A 12,003-nucleotide genomic window follows, 5' to 3' on the forward strand; every position below is an offset into this window, starting at 1 on the left:
AACTAGTAATTTAAAGTAGTTTTACTTAAATCACCTTACACCACTGATGTGTAGTCATAATATCTGTCAACAAAGGCCCAACAAAGACACTGTGGTGCTGTTAAGAATCTATAACAAGGTAATATATACATTTATTACTTACATATTACACGTCTGTATCATGTTATAAATCCATTTCAGAATAATAGTCACATGCATCAAACAGTCTAGTTAGTCATCATCACTGGATCATTACTACTAACATCAACTAAGTTATTATAAAGTGTAGCTTAGTTACCAGGAGGAGCCACACAGACACTCAAAATAAAATGGGTAGCAGAGTGATATTTAAATGACGAAGACAATGACTCATGTGTTTGTGTGTAGTTTTGTATTGAGTTCCAGGGAGTAGTTGAATAGGTATCGGAGACAACCTATTTATTCAAGTAATCTCTCCTCTGTAATGTGTATTTTAGTAGTGTTGATAGCATGCCACTCACACCCACCCCCACACAACAAGTTCACAGGTACTCTGCGGTCTTCTGTAAGCACAAGACGAGTCCGTATCTACATTTTGGTCAGGTGGGCCTGCTGGCTTTGTGCACACAGGACCCTGCTAACTGTCTCTGTGTCTCTGTGTCTATGTTTTTCAGCAGGATGTCTATGTGGTGTCACTGTTGTTCTCACTATCTTTGTTTGTTGTTCATGTTGCCACTGACAACTTACAGTCACAGCAAAACAGTTATTTATTAAACTGACTGTAATATTTATTTAGTTATCTGAAATCTGTTACAAACCACAAAGAACTGCTAATGAACCCTATTTGAACTCTCTGAGTTAAGCATCTCTTGTGTGATACAGCACCATCTATTCTAACTTATGGTCCATGGGGAGGGGCCATTTTGTGATGATGTAATGGAAGAACTTTCACTAAATGTTCAAACAGACATGTCTTGTGAAGCACAAAGACAACTGCAGGTTCCTCTGTCAGAATGAGACCAAAGAGGAAGATCCTCCTGATAGATTGCTTCCTTTTAGAACCACAATAACCACAGAGTAAATCAGACTAGATGAAGTGTGTCACTAGATGGTTGGCTGGGGTGTCCAATCAGGTATGGCACTCTCAAGTGTTACACTTAGTGAATGTTTCAGTGAATGATATACAATCAATGTAAGACTGACATGAAATGTACTTGTTTCATTGTGTAGGTGTTTACCCCACATGGTCAACACTTGTACATACAAGGGCTCCCGAGAGGCGCAGCGGTCTAAGGCACTGCATCTCAGTGCAAGAGGCTTCACTGCAGTCCCTGGTTCGAATCCAGGCTGCATCACAACCGGCCATAGGGTCCCGTAGGGCGGCGCGCAATTGTCCCAGCGTCGCCAGATTTGGCCGGGGAAGGCTGTCATTGTAAATCAGTATTTGTTTTTAACTGACTTGCCTAGTTAAATAAAGCTGTGGTGTAAAGCTTGCCGCCATTGGAACCTGGAGCAATGGAAACGTGTTCTATTAATTACTGTTCTCTATCTGGCAGTCCGACGGACGAATCTGGGTTTGGCGGATGCCAGGAGAACGCTACCTGCTTGAATACATAGTGCCAACTGTAAAGTTTGGTGGAGGAGGAATAATGGTCTGGGGTTGTTTTTCATGGTTCAGGCTAAGCCCCTTAGTTCCAGTGAAGGGAAATCTTAATGCTACAGCATACAATGAAATTCTAGACGATTCTGTGCTTGTAACAGTTCCAATGGTGGACTTGAAAGAGTCAGGTGCAGAGAGCAGGGTAATCTCAATCGAGTGGATTTATTATTTCACCCAGAAATAATCACATAAACGGCGACGCCACACAAACAACGGGCGCGTCAAAATACTGTCCAATAAAAGTAGGACTGAAATCCACTATACGAAACACCACCAACACAAACAGAAAAACAAGCCCGCACAAAAGTCGGCGGGCCAACTGGGTTTAAATACCCCCTACCCTAAACACAAAACAGGTGATACAAATTAGACTAACTCAAAAGAAAACAGAAAAGGGGATCGGTGGCAGCTAGTAGACCGGAGACGACGACCGCCGAGCGCCGCCCGAACGGGAAGAGGCACCATCCTCGGCGGGATTCGTAACAGTACCCCCCTCCCGACGCGCGGCTCCCGCAGCGCACCGACCCCGGCCTCGAGGACGACCCGGAGGGCGAGGAGCAGGGCGATCCGGATGGAGGCGGTGAAAGTCCCTCAAGAGGGACGGATCCAAAATGTCCCCCACCGGTACCCAGCATCTCTCCTCCGGACCGTACCCCTCCCAGTCCACGAGGTACTGCAGGCCCCTCACCCGGCGTCTTGAGTCCAGAATGGCTCGTATCCTATACGCCGGGGACCCCTCGATGTCGAGAGGGGGAGGAGGGACCTCCGGTACCTCACCTTCCTGCAGGGGACCAGCTACCACCGGCCTGAGGAGAGACACATGAAACGAGGGGTTAATACGATAGTAAGAGGGAAGTTGTAACCTATAACACACCTCGTTTATCCTCCTCAGGACTTTAAATGGCCCCACACACTGCGGCCCCAGCTTCCGGCAGGGCAGGCGGAGGGGCAGGTTGCGACGTCTGTGAAGGAGCTGGTGTAGATGTCGGGATACCACTCCTCTCCCATCGCTCCATCCTCTCCATCATCATGTCCATCGCCGACCCAATCCGATGGAGAACGGCGGTGTGATGAAGGACACGCTCCTCCATCGATGGAAGAGGGGTGGTTGCTGCTTCTGCTGACTCCATGAGTGGTGTGGGCTTCTGTAACAGTTCCAATGGTGGACATGAAAGAGTCAGGTGCAGAGAGCAGGGTAATCTCAATCGAGTGGATTTATTATTTCACCCAGAAATAATCACATAAACGGCGACGCCACACAAACAACGGGCGCGTCAAAATACTGTCCAATAAAAGTAGGACTGAAATCCACTATACGAAACACCACCAACACAAACAGAAAAACAAGCCCGCACAAAAGTCGGCGGGCCAACTGGGTTTAAATACCCCCTAACCTAAACACAAAACAGGTGATACAAATTAGACAAACTCAAAAGAAAACAGAAAAGGGGATCGGTGGCAGCTAGTAGACCGGAGACGACGACCGCCGAGCGCCGCCCGAACGGGAAGAGGCACCATCCTCGGCGGGATTCGTAACAGTGCTTCCAACTTTGTGGAAACAGTTTGGGGAAGGCCCTTTCCTGTTTTAGCATGACAATGCCCCTGTGCACAAAGCGAGGTCCATACAGAAATGGTTTGTCGAGATCGGTGTGGAAGAACTTGACTGGCCTCCACAGACACCTGAACTCAACCCCTCGAACACTTTTGGGATGAATTGGAACGCCGACTGTGAGCCTGGTCTAATCACCCAACATCAGTGCACGACCTCACTAATGCTCTTGTGGCTGAATGGAATCAAGTCCCCGCTGCAATTTTCCAGCATCTAGTGGAAAGCCTTCACAGAAGAGTGGAGGCTGTTATAGCAGCAAAGAGTGGCCAACTCCATATTAATGCCCAGGATTTTGTAATGAGATGTTCGACAAGCAGGTATCCACAAACTTTTGGTCATGTAATGTAATTATTAATTTGTGGTATCAACTACTGCCCATAGCAATATATTGGAGTGATACTGTATACACTGAATAAACCAAATATTAGGAACACCTTCCTAATATTGGCTGTATGTCCTTTGTGTGGTGGACCATTATTGATACGCACAGGAAACTGTTGAGCATGAAAAACCCAGCAGCATTGCAATTGTTGACACAAACCGGTGTGCCTGGCACCTACTACCATACCCCGTTCAAAGGCACTTAAGTCTTTTGTCTTTCCTATTCGCCCTCTGAATCACACAATCCATGTCTCAATTGTTTCAAGGCTTAAGAACCCTTCTTTAACCTGTCTTTTTCCCTTCATCTGACCTGATTGAAGTGGATTTAACAAGTGACATCAATAAGGGATCATAGCTTTCACCTGGTCAGCCTCTGTCATTTAAAGAGCAATTTTATTATTTCATGTTGTGACGTTGATCCACAGATGAGAATCCTGGTCTTTTCTCCATCATAAGAACTGGAATTCTCCTCTGCTGTCTGATCATCTTAATCATCGTCTACACCACCAGGAAATAGATACAGCTAAGACCATTGTCAATAGACTAGAGATGGGTTTTGGAGTGAAGTAGGGCACACTGTATCAACGCTGTACATTGCAAATTGAATAATTGAGATTGCTTAGTTGCTCTTTTTTACATTTGAAAAATATTAGCCTGCAACTTCTAATTCAATTGATCATCATCATCCTTGCTTATACTGTATGTGTTAATTGATTGAACTGCTCTCCTGAAATCCCTGTGTTCAGAATGTGCCTTCTTGCATTAATAAATATATATTTTAACAACTGATACAGACTAAAATAGAATTCTTCTATCTCTTAGTTTCTGTACATAAAGTATGTCAGTATGTTTGTTTGTGCTGAGGGCTTCTGCAGAGACAACCTACTGTTTCCATGCTAAACCCACCATCACATCATGCACTCAGTGACCTGTTTACAGGTACCTGAACACTTTGGTCTAATGTGAGCTCAAAATGACGCTGTCTCTGCTTTGGACAGGCCTGGTTGGCCTTGACGCACTATGTAGTTTCAGCAGGATGTCTATGTGGTGTCAGGGTGTTTTCTCTCATGTTTACATTGTTAATCACGACCATGACAATTAGAAACACAGTCCACTGACATACTGCATGCTATATAGCCTCTATGTTATCACATGGGCCAGTTTCCCAGACACAGATTATGACTAGTCCTGGACTAAAAAGCATGTTCATGTTCATTCTTGAACTACGATAATTGATTTAAAGTAGAAGTTGTATTCATGTATACTAGGCTACAGCTAAGAGCCCTACCAACCCAGGTACACCCCTGACCCCTGACCCCTACTAAACTGGCAGGTGTTACACTTCAGATAGAGCATGATTCTGTGAATGATAGTGAACGAGACTGACATACAATAGACTTGTTTCATCCTGTAAGTGATTCCCCCATATACACTCATGATGCTCCATCCCTGTTCCTCATGGTACATATCAAGTTATGTTCTATGTATAACAGTCCTCCTATAGGTCATCAGGAGAACTGTAACTGTTGCATGGGGTGGGGCCAAGTCTATCACAGTATAGCACTATGACAGCATAAATTTGATACTAGAGCATAGAGGTACATTCTGTAATGTATGCTTGAAAATGTTCTGCATGCTTACCAAACAGTATTACTTTAAACTAATTTTACTGATGGACATTTATATATCTCTTTCCACAGTGAAACCTCAGGATTAGACATCTTTGTCCAGACAGTGCTTTCAATTTACACCATGTTCATCAAGACACCAATAACTGTGATTCACCCAACCTGCACAAAATATTATATAAAGTAATAATTGGTCCACTTTAAACATTGATTATATGAGTGATTTTCAGTTATGCAGACCATGGTGGGCTGAATAAGGCATTTACAAAAATGACGCACACGTCCAGTCCAACCAATCACCAATAAGCCCATTGTAGAAGTGTTCTGTACATACTGTATGTCTGTATGAATGTTTGTCCGGAGGGTTTCTGCAGAGACAACCTACTGTTACCATGCTAAACCCACCCACTCATCATGCACTCAGTGAGCTGTTCACAGGTACCTGAACACTTTGATCTGCTGTGAGCTCAAGACAAGGCTGTCTCTTTGCTTTGTACAGGCCTGGTTGACCTCTCACTCACTATGTGGTTCCAGAAGGATGTCTATGTGGTGTCAGTCAGTTACTTTCTTTGTCCGTTGTTCACACCCATCACTATTAGAAACACAGATCCACAGACATACTGCATGCCATGTAGACTAAGACAGTATCTTATCACTTACAAGATCATAGGTTTTATTAAGTAATTGAACTGTAATCATTAGTTTACAGAGTGTGGAGTAGAAGGTGTATCCAGGCTACAGCCAAGAGTCCTAACCACCCAGGTAGACGTCTAGACCCTACTGAACTCTAACGTGTTATACTTCATGTTTCTGTGAAATAGTGAAAGTAAGACTGACATAAAATAGAGTTGCTTCATCCTGTAAGTGTTTCCCCCGTATACACTCATTATGCAACAGCCCTATTCATCCTGTATATAAGTATCAAGTCATGTTCTATGAATAACAGTCCTCCTATAGGTCATTAGGAGAACAGTAACTGCTACATGTGGTGGAACCAAAGATATCTAAGGCACACAATTGATGTTGATACCAAGAGCATACAGGTACATATCATGTATGCTTAAAAAATACAAAATGTACAAACTACTATTTAAAAAACAATAACAACCCTTTTAACATCAGCTGATGTCACAAAGTCCTGTACAGAAAATTATGATTGCCAAAAAAGAAAAATGATTGTTGTGAAATAGATAATTAACAAAAGTGAATTGAACAATAAAAAAGTCCCTTTTTTTGTGGCAACAGGTCACAAATATTGCTGCTGTAATTGCACACTGTGGTATTTTGCCCTAAATATATAGGAATTTATCAAAATTAGATTTGTTTCAAAATCTTTGTGGGGGAAATAATCTGAGGGAAATATGTTTCTCTAATATGGTCATGCATTTGGCAGAAGGTTAGGAAGTGCAGCTCTGTTTCCACCTCATTTTGTGGGCAGTGCGCACATAGTCTGTCTTCTCTTGAGGGCCAGGTCTGCCTTCCTTTCTCAATAGCAAGGCTATGCTCACTGAGTCTGTACATAGTCAGATTTTTGTTCAGGTATTCTGCCACTGTGTACGCTCTGTTTGGGGCCAAATAGCATTCTTGTTTGCTCTGTTTTTTTGTAAATTCTTTCCCATGTGTCAAGTAATTATCTTTTTGTTTTCTCATGATTTGGTTGGGTCTAATTGTGTTGTTGTCCTGGGTCTCTGCGGGGTCTGTTTGTGTTTGTGAACAGAGCCCCAGGACCAGCTTCCTTAGAGGGTTCTTCTCTCTAGGTGATGGCTTTATTATGGAATGTCTGGGAATTGATTGCTTTTTGGTGGATGTAGAATCGAATTGCTCTTTTCTGGATTTTGATAGTTAGCGGGTAATTCAGCTCTGCATGCATTATTTGGTGGTTTACGTTGTACACAGAGGATATTTTTGCAGAATTCTGCATGCAGAGTCTCAATTTGGTGTTTGTCCCATTTTGTGTATTCTTGGTTGGTGAGCGGACCCCAGACCTCACAACCATAAAGGGCAATGGGTTCTATAACTGATTCAAGTATTTTTAGCCAGATCCCAAATGGTATGTCAAATGTTATGTTCCTTTTGATGGCATAGAAAGCCCTTCTTGCCTTGTGTCTCAGATGGTTCACAGCTTTGTGGAAGTTACCTCTGGCGCTGATGTTAAGGCCGAGGTATGTATAGTTTTTTGTGTGCTCTAGGGCAACGGTGTGTAGATGGATCATCACACTCTGCCTGATATTTCCACTTCTCAGAAAGATGGGTAGGTCCAGCTTTTATACTACTGTGCTTTTATACTAAATTTGAAGACACCCAGGAACTTTATTGATGCAATTCATATTTGTCTTTGTGTGTATTCTATCTGCGGTACAATCCTCAGCCATGCGCCTTGTGTCAGCCAACATAGGAGACACAGTGACTTTGCACTGCTCCCATGAAGGCAACTTGGCATTGCACTTCTTGTGGTTCAAGAAAACCTTGGGTGATAGTCCTCAGCTTACAAGTATGACAATAATGCTACATTACACAATGAATTTAAAGGCAACCTTTACTTCTCAGTGCAAAGTGGCAAAGTAATAAAACACCTAAGGATCTCAGACGTGCATCTCTCACATTCAGCAACATTTTACTGTGGGAGTTCTTATTCCAACAAGGTGGAATTTGGAGAAGGATCCATTCTTACTGTTAATCTACCGCTTCTCTCTCCCGGATCCGGGATCCTCCTCATCAAAAAAGCTGACTAGCATAGCCTAGCCTAACGGGACAGAGATATCATATAATATAATTTCATGAAATCACAAGTCCAATACAGCAAATGAAAGATAAACATCTTGTGAATCCAGCCATCATTTCCGATTTTTAAAATGTTTTACAGCGAAAACACAATATGTATTTATATTAGCTAACCACAATAGCCAAATACACAACGGCATATTTTCACCATGTTTCCACCGCATAGGTAGCTTTCACAAAACCCACAAATAGAGATAAATTTAATCACTATCCTTGAACAACTTCATCAGATGACAGTCTTATAACATCATGTTATACAATACATTTATGTTTTGTTCGAAAATGTGCATATTTATAGCTACAAATCCTGGTTTTACATTGCAGCCACCATCACAAATAGCACCAAAGCAGCCAGAATAATTACAGAGAGCAATGTGAAATACTAAAATACTCATCATAAAACATTTATGAAAAATACATGCTGTACAGCAAATGAAAGATAAACATCTTGTGAATCCAGCCAATATTTCCGATTTTTTAAGTGTTTTACAGCGAAAACACAATATAGAATTATATTAGCTCACTACAATAGCCAAACACATAACGCCATTTACTCCCCGCCAAAATAGCTTTCACAAAACCGACAAAATAGAGATAAAATTAATCACTAACCTTGAACAACTTCATCAGATGACAGTCTTATAACATCATGTTATACAATACATTTATGTTTTGTTCGAAAATGTGCATATTTAGAGCTGCAAATCGTGGTTATACATTGTGAATACGTAGCAACAATTCACCAGAATGTCCGGAGATATTTTGGACACTCACCTAATCTGACCAAAGAACTCATCATAAACTTTACATAAAAATACTTGTTGTATGGCAAATGAAAGATACACTGGTTCTTAATGCAACCACTGTGTTAGATTTTTAAAAATAACTTTACCACAACATACAGCATGCGTTATTGTGAGACAGCGCTCACCTATTCTCCGCGGTGTTGGAGTCAACATATTACACAGAGATACGAAATAACATCATAAATGTCTTACTTTTGCTGTTCTTCCATCAGAATGTTGTGCAAGGAGTTCTAGGTCCAGAATAAATCGTTGTTTGGTTTTAGAATGTCCATTTCTTCTGTCGAATTAGCAACTTTGGCTAGCCATGTGGGGCGAACATGCCCATCATCTCTTGACGCATGGAGCGAAAAATTCCAAAATTCCCAATAAACGTTGAATAAACTGATCAAACTCGGTTGAAAAATCCTACTTTATGATGTTTTTCTCATATGTATCAAATTAAATCAGAGCCGGAGCAATTCGCCGTGTACCGAACGCTCTTCAGAAGACAATGTCGAGTTCCCCCGCTCGCCGTCGAAAACTGACAAAATACCGGACTTGCCACTCCAAAAGCTCTTATTCGGCCTCACATCAAGCTAGACACCCCATTCAACCTTCTACTGCCTGTTGACATCTAGTGGAAGGCGTATGAAGTGCATACATATCGATACATAAAAGCCAGTTGAATAGGCAGGCCCTGACACAGAGCCTCGTTTTCAGATTTTTCACTTCCTGTATGGAAGTTTGCTGCCAAATGAGTTCTGTTTTACTCACAGATATAATTCAAACAGTTTTAGAAACTTGAGAGTGTTTTCTATCCAATAGTAATAATAATATGCATATTGTATGATCTAGAACAGAGTACGAGGACGTTTAATTTGGGCACGATTTTTTCCAAAGTGAAAACAGCGCCCCCCTATTCACAAGATTAAAGGTACAAAATCTGAATTTAGAGAGTGTAACGCTCGTCTTCGGGTGAAAGAGAGGAGGACCAAAGCGCAGCGTGGTAAGTGTTCATGATGATGAATTTTAATGCTAATCCAACAAACAGAACACTACAAAATACAAAACAACAAACGAAGTGAACAAACGAACGAAACAGTACCGTGTGGCAAACAAACACTGACACGGCAACAAACACACACAACTCAAAAGTGAAACTCAGGCTACCTAAGTATGATTCTCAATCAGGGACAACGATTGACAGCTGCCACTGATTGAGAATCATACCAGGCCGAACTCAAAACCCCAACATAGAAAAACACACATACACTACCCACCCCAACTCACACCCTGACCATACTAAAACAAAGAAAACACAAAAGAACTATGGTCAGAACGTGACAGAGAGAAGATAACTAGAAACGAATGTTCCGAAACTAATCTTCAGCATTTTTGCACTTTACGTTTTGGATATTCAATGTCTTAATTAAATGTGAGGTATTCACACAATCAAACATTACTGTCGCTTAAGTTTTCAATAAATGTTGAGTTAGGACACAAAATAGGAAACACATTTGCTGACGTAAAAACCTTTTCGTTCAGCGTCCGGAAACACAACCTTTGTTCAGCAGTCTGTGTCTGAGGCAGTCCAGCCAGGAGACTCTCTGACTCTGAACTGTACAATAGACTCTGAGACCTGTGCAGGAGAACACAGTATCTATTGGTTCAGACATGGCTCAGGAGAATCCCGTCCAGGAATAATTTACACCCATGGAGACAGGAGTGATTGGTATGGGAAGAGTCCAGAGGCTTGTCCTCCTACACAGAGTTGTGTCTACAACCTCCCCAAGAGGAACCGAGTTACTACAAAGCTGTGTCCTAATGTGGGGAGATACTGTTTTGAAACGGGACCAAGCTGGACATCAAGGGTAGGTGAAATATCTTACATTTCTGTTTATATCTATTGTTTAAAAATACTGTGTCAAAATGTACACAGTTGTAGTTATTTACATCACATTAGAAAATGTCCAATAATTTTCCAGGACAATGGTGCAGACTCTCTTCTCTTGCCTGAGCTCAGCATTGGGTCTCTTGTTTATCCTGCTCATTGTCCTTGGTAGCATTATGTACAAGACGAGCAAGAGAAAGTGTCTGCAGTGTAGAGGTAAGTGAAGTCCATAACAAATAAATGAATGATGTATGTAGCAGGTAAAGTCCTTCATAGAAGTTGCTCTTCTTTCATATCACCAGATGTATCTGTAATGGAAGAAGGAGTTGTATCTTTATCTTTTCTGTCTTCCTTTTCGGGACCCGTCTCTCAGACAAGAGGTCCTGCAGTCTCTTCTTCAGATACAGGGGTAAGTAGAATTCCTGATGTTGTATTATCATAAAAAGAAGTGTGAAAGGGGTTACAATAAAATAATAATTTTCTCCTTAATTTTATAATTGTTCCTCATGGGCCTAAGATGCAGACAGTTTCCATTATGTAGCTCTGAATCTGAGAAACAAGAAGAACAGGTCTAGAAGACAGAGAAGCAACATGGAGGAAGAGACGGTGTACTCTGGGATCAGATAGTAAAACTGGATGATTGACATAACTGTTAACTTTATTCACTGTGACTGTAATGAATAAGTTGCATTGTTTCTCTGCCAAACTCATTTGACAATGACTACCTTGTGATATGATAAACAAAGCATTTAACAATAATCAAGACAAAGGAAGTTGAAGGTATTTATTTGGGCCTTACTCAAAAAAAATGTATGTTGCAGTGATGAACAGCATTTTATCTTCTCATGCCACTAGCACCCCTCACACACACAGTAACCTATTTCCAGGTACTCTGATGTCATTTCTTAATTAAGAAGAAAATAAGACACGGTAGTATGCCTTTAAATGAGTAAACAAGAAGAGGTTTCAAGTGTTTTAAATGTTTTGTAATTTGTGTTTTAGATTTGAATGCTTCTCAGCAAAGCCAGTGTAGGAATCCTCATGCCAACACATCAGACCAACAAGTTAGCAGAATTGTTGTATCAAGAGTGAGACTGGATAAGAGTATTAAAGCTAAATATTACAGCATTAGATTTGAGTCTGACTTGAGTGAGTTTGTGTTTCATCCCCATAGCGCCACGGTGACAATTATGACCTGAACTATAGTGCTCTGAAGATCACTGACAAGAAGGGTACTGAGCCCAGGAGACAGAGGAGAGAACAAAGAGAACAGAGAGAGGAAGAAACCATCTACTCTGGTGTGAGTCATC

At 41.5% G+C, this 12,003-nt stretch overlaps 1 pseudogene; it reads left to right on the forward strand.

The window, feature by feature from the left end:
* The first annotated feature begins 468 nt into the window (after window positions 1–468).
* Window positions 469–11,320, forward strand: LOC120030256 (annotated as a pseudogene).
* The last annotated feature ends 683 nt before the right edge of the window (window positions 11,321–12,003 follow it).

The sequence above is a fragment of the Salvelinus namaycush genome, chromosome 36 (genome assembly GCF_016432855.1).
Source record: "Salvelinus namaycush isolate Seneca chromosome 36, SaNama_1.0, whole genome shotgun sequence".
NCBI classification, from domain to species: domain Eukaryota; kingdom Metazoa; phylum Chordata; class Actinopteri; order Salmoniformes; family Salmonidae; genus Salvelinus; species Salvelinus namaycush.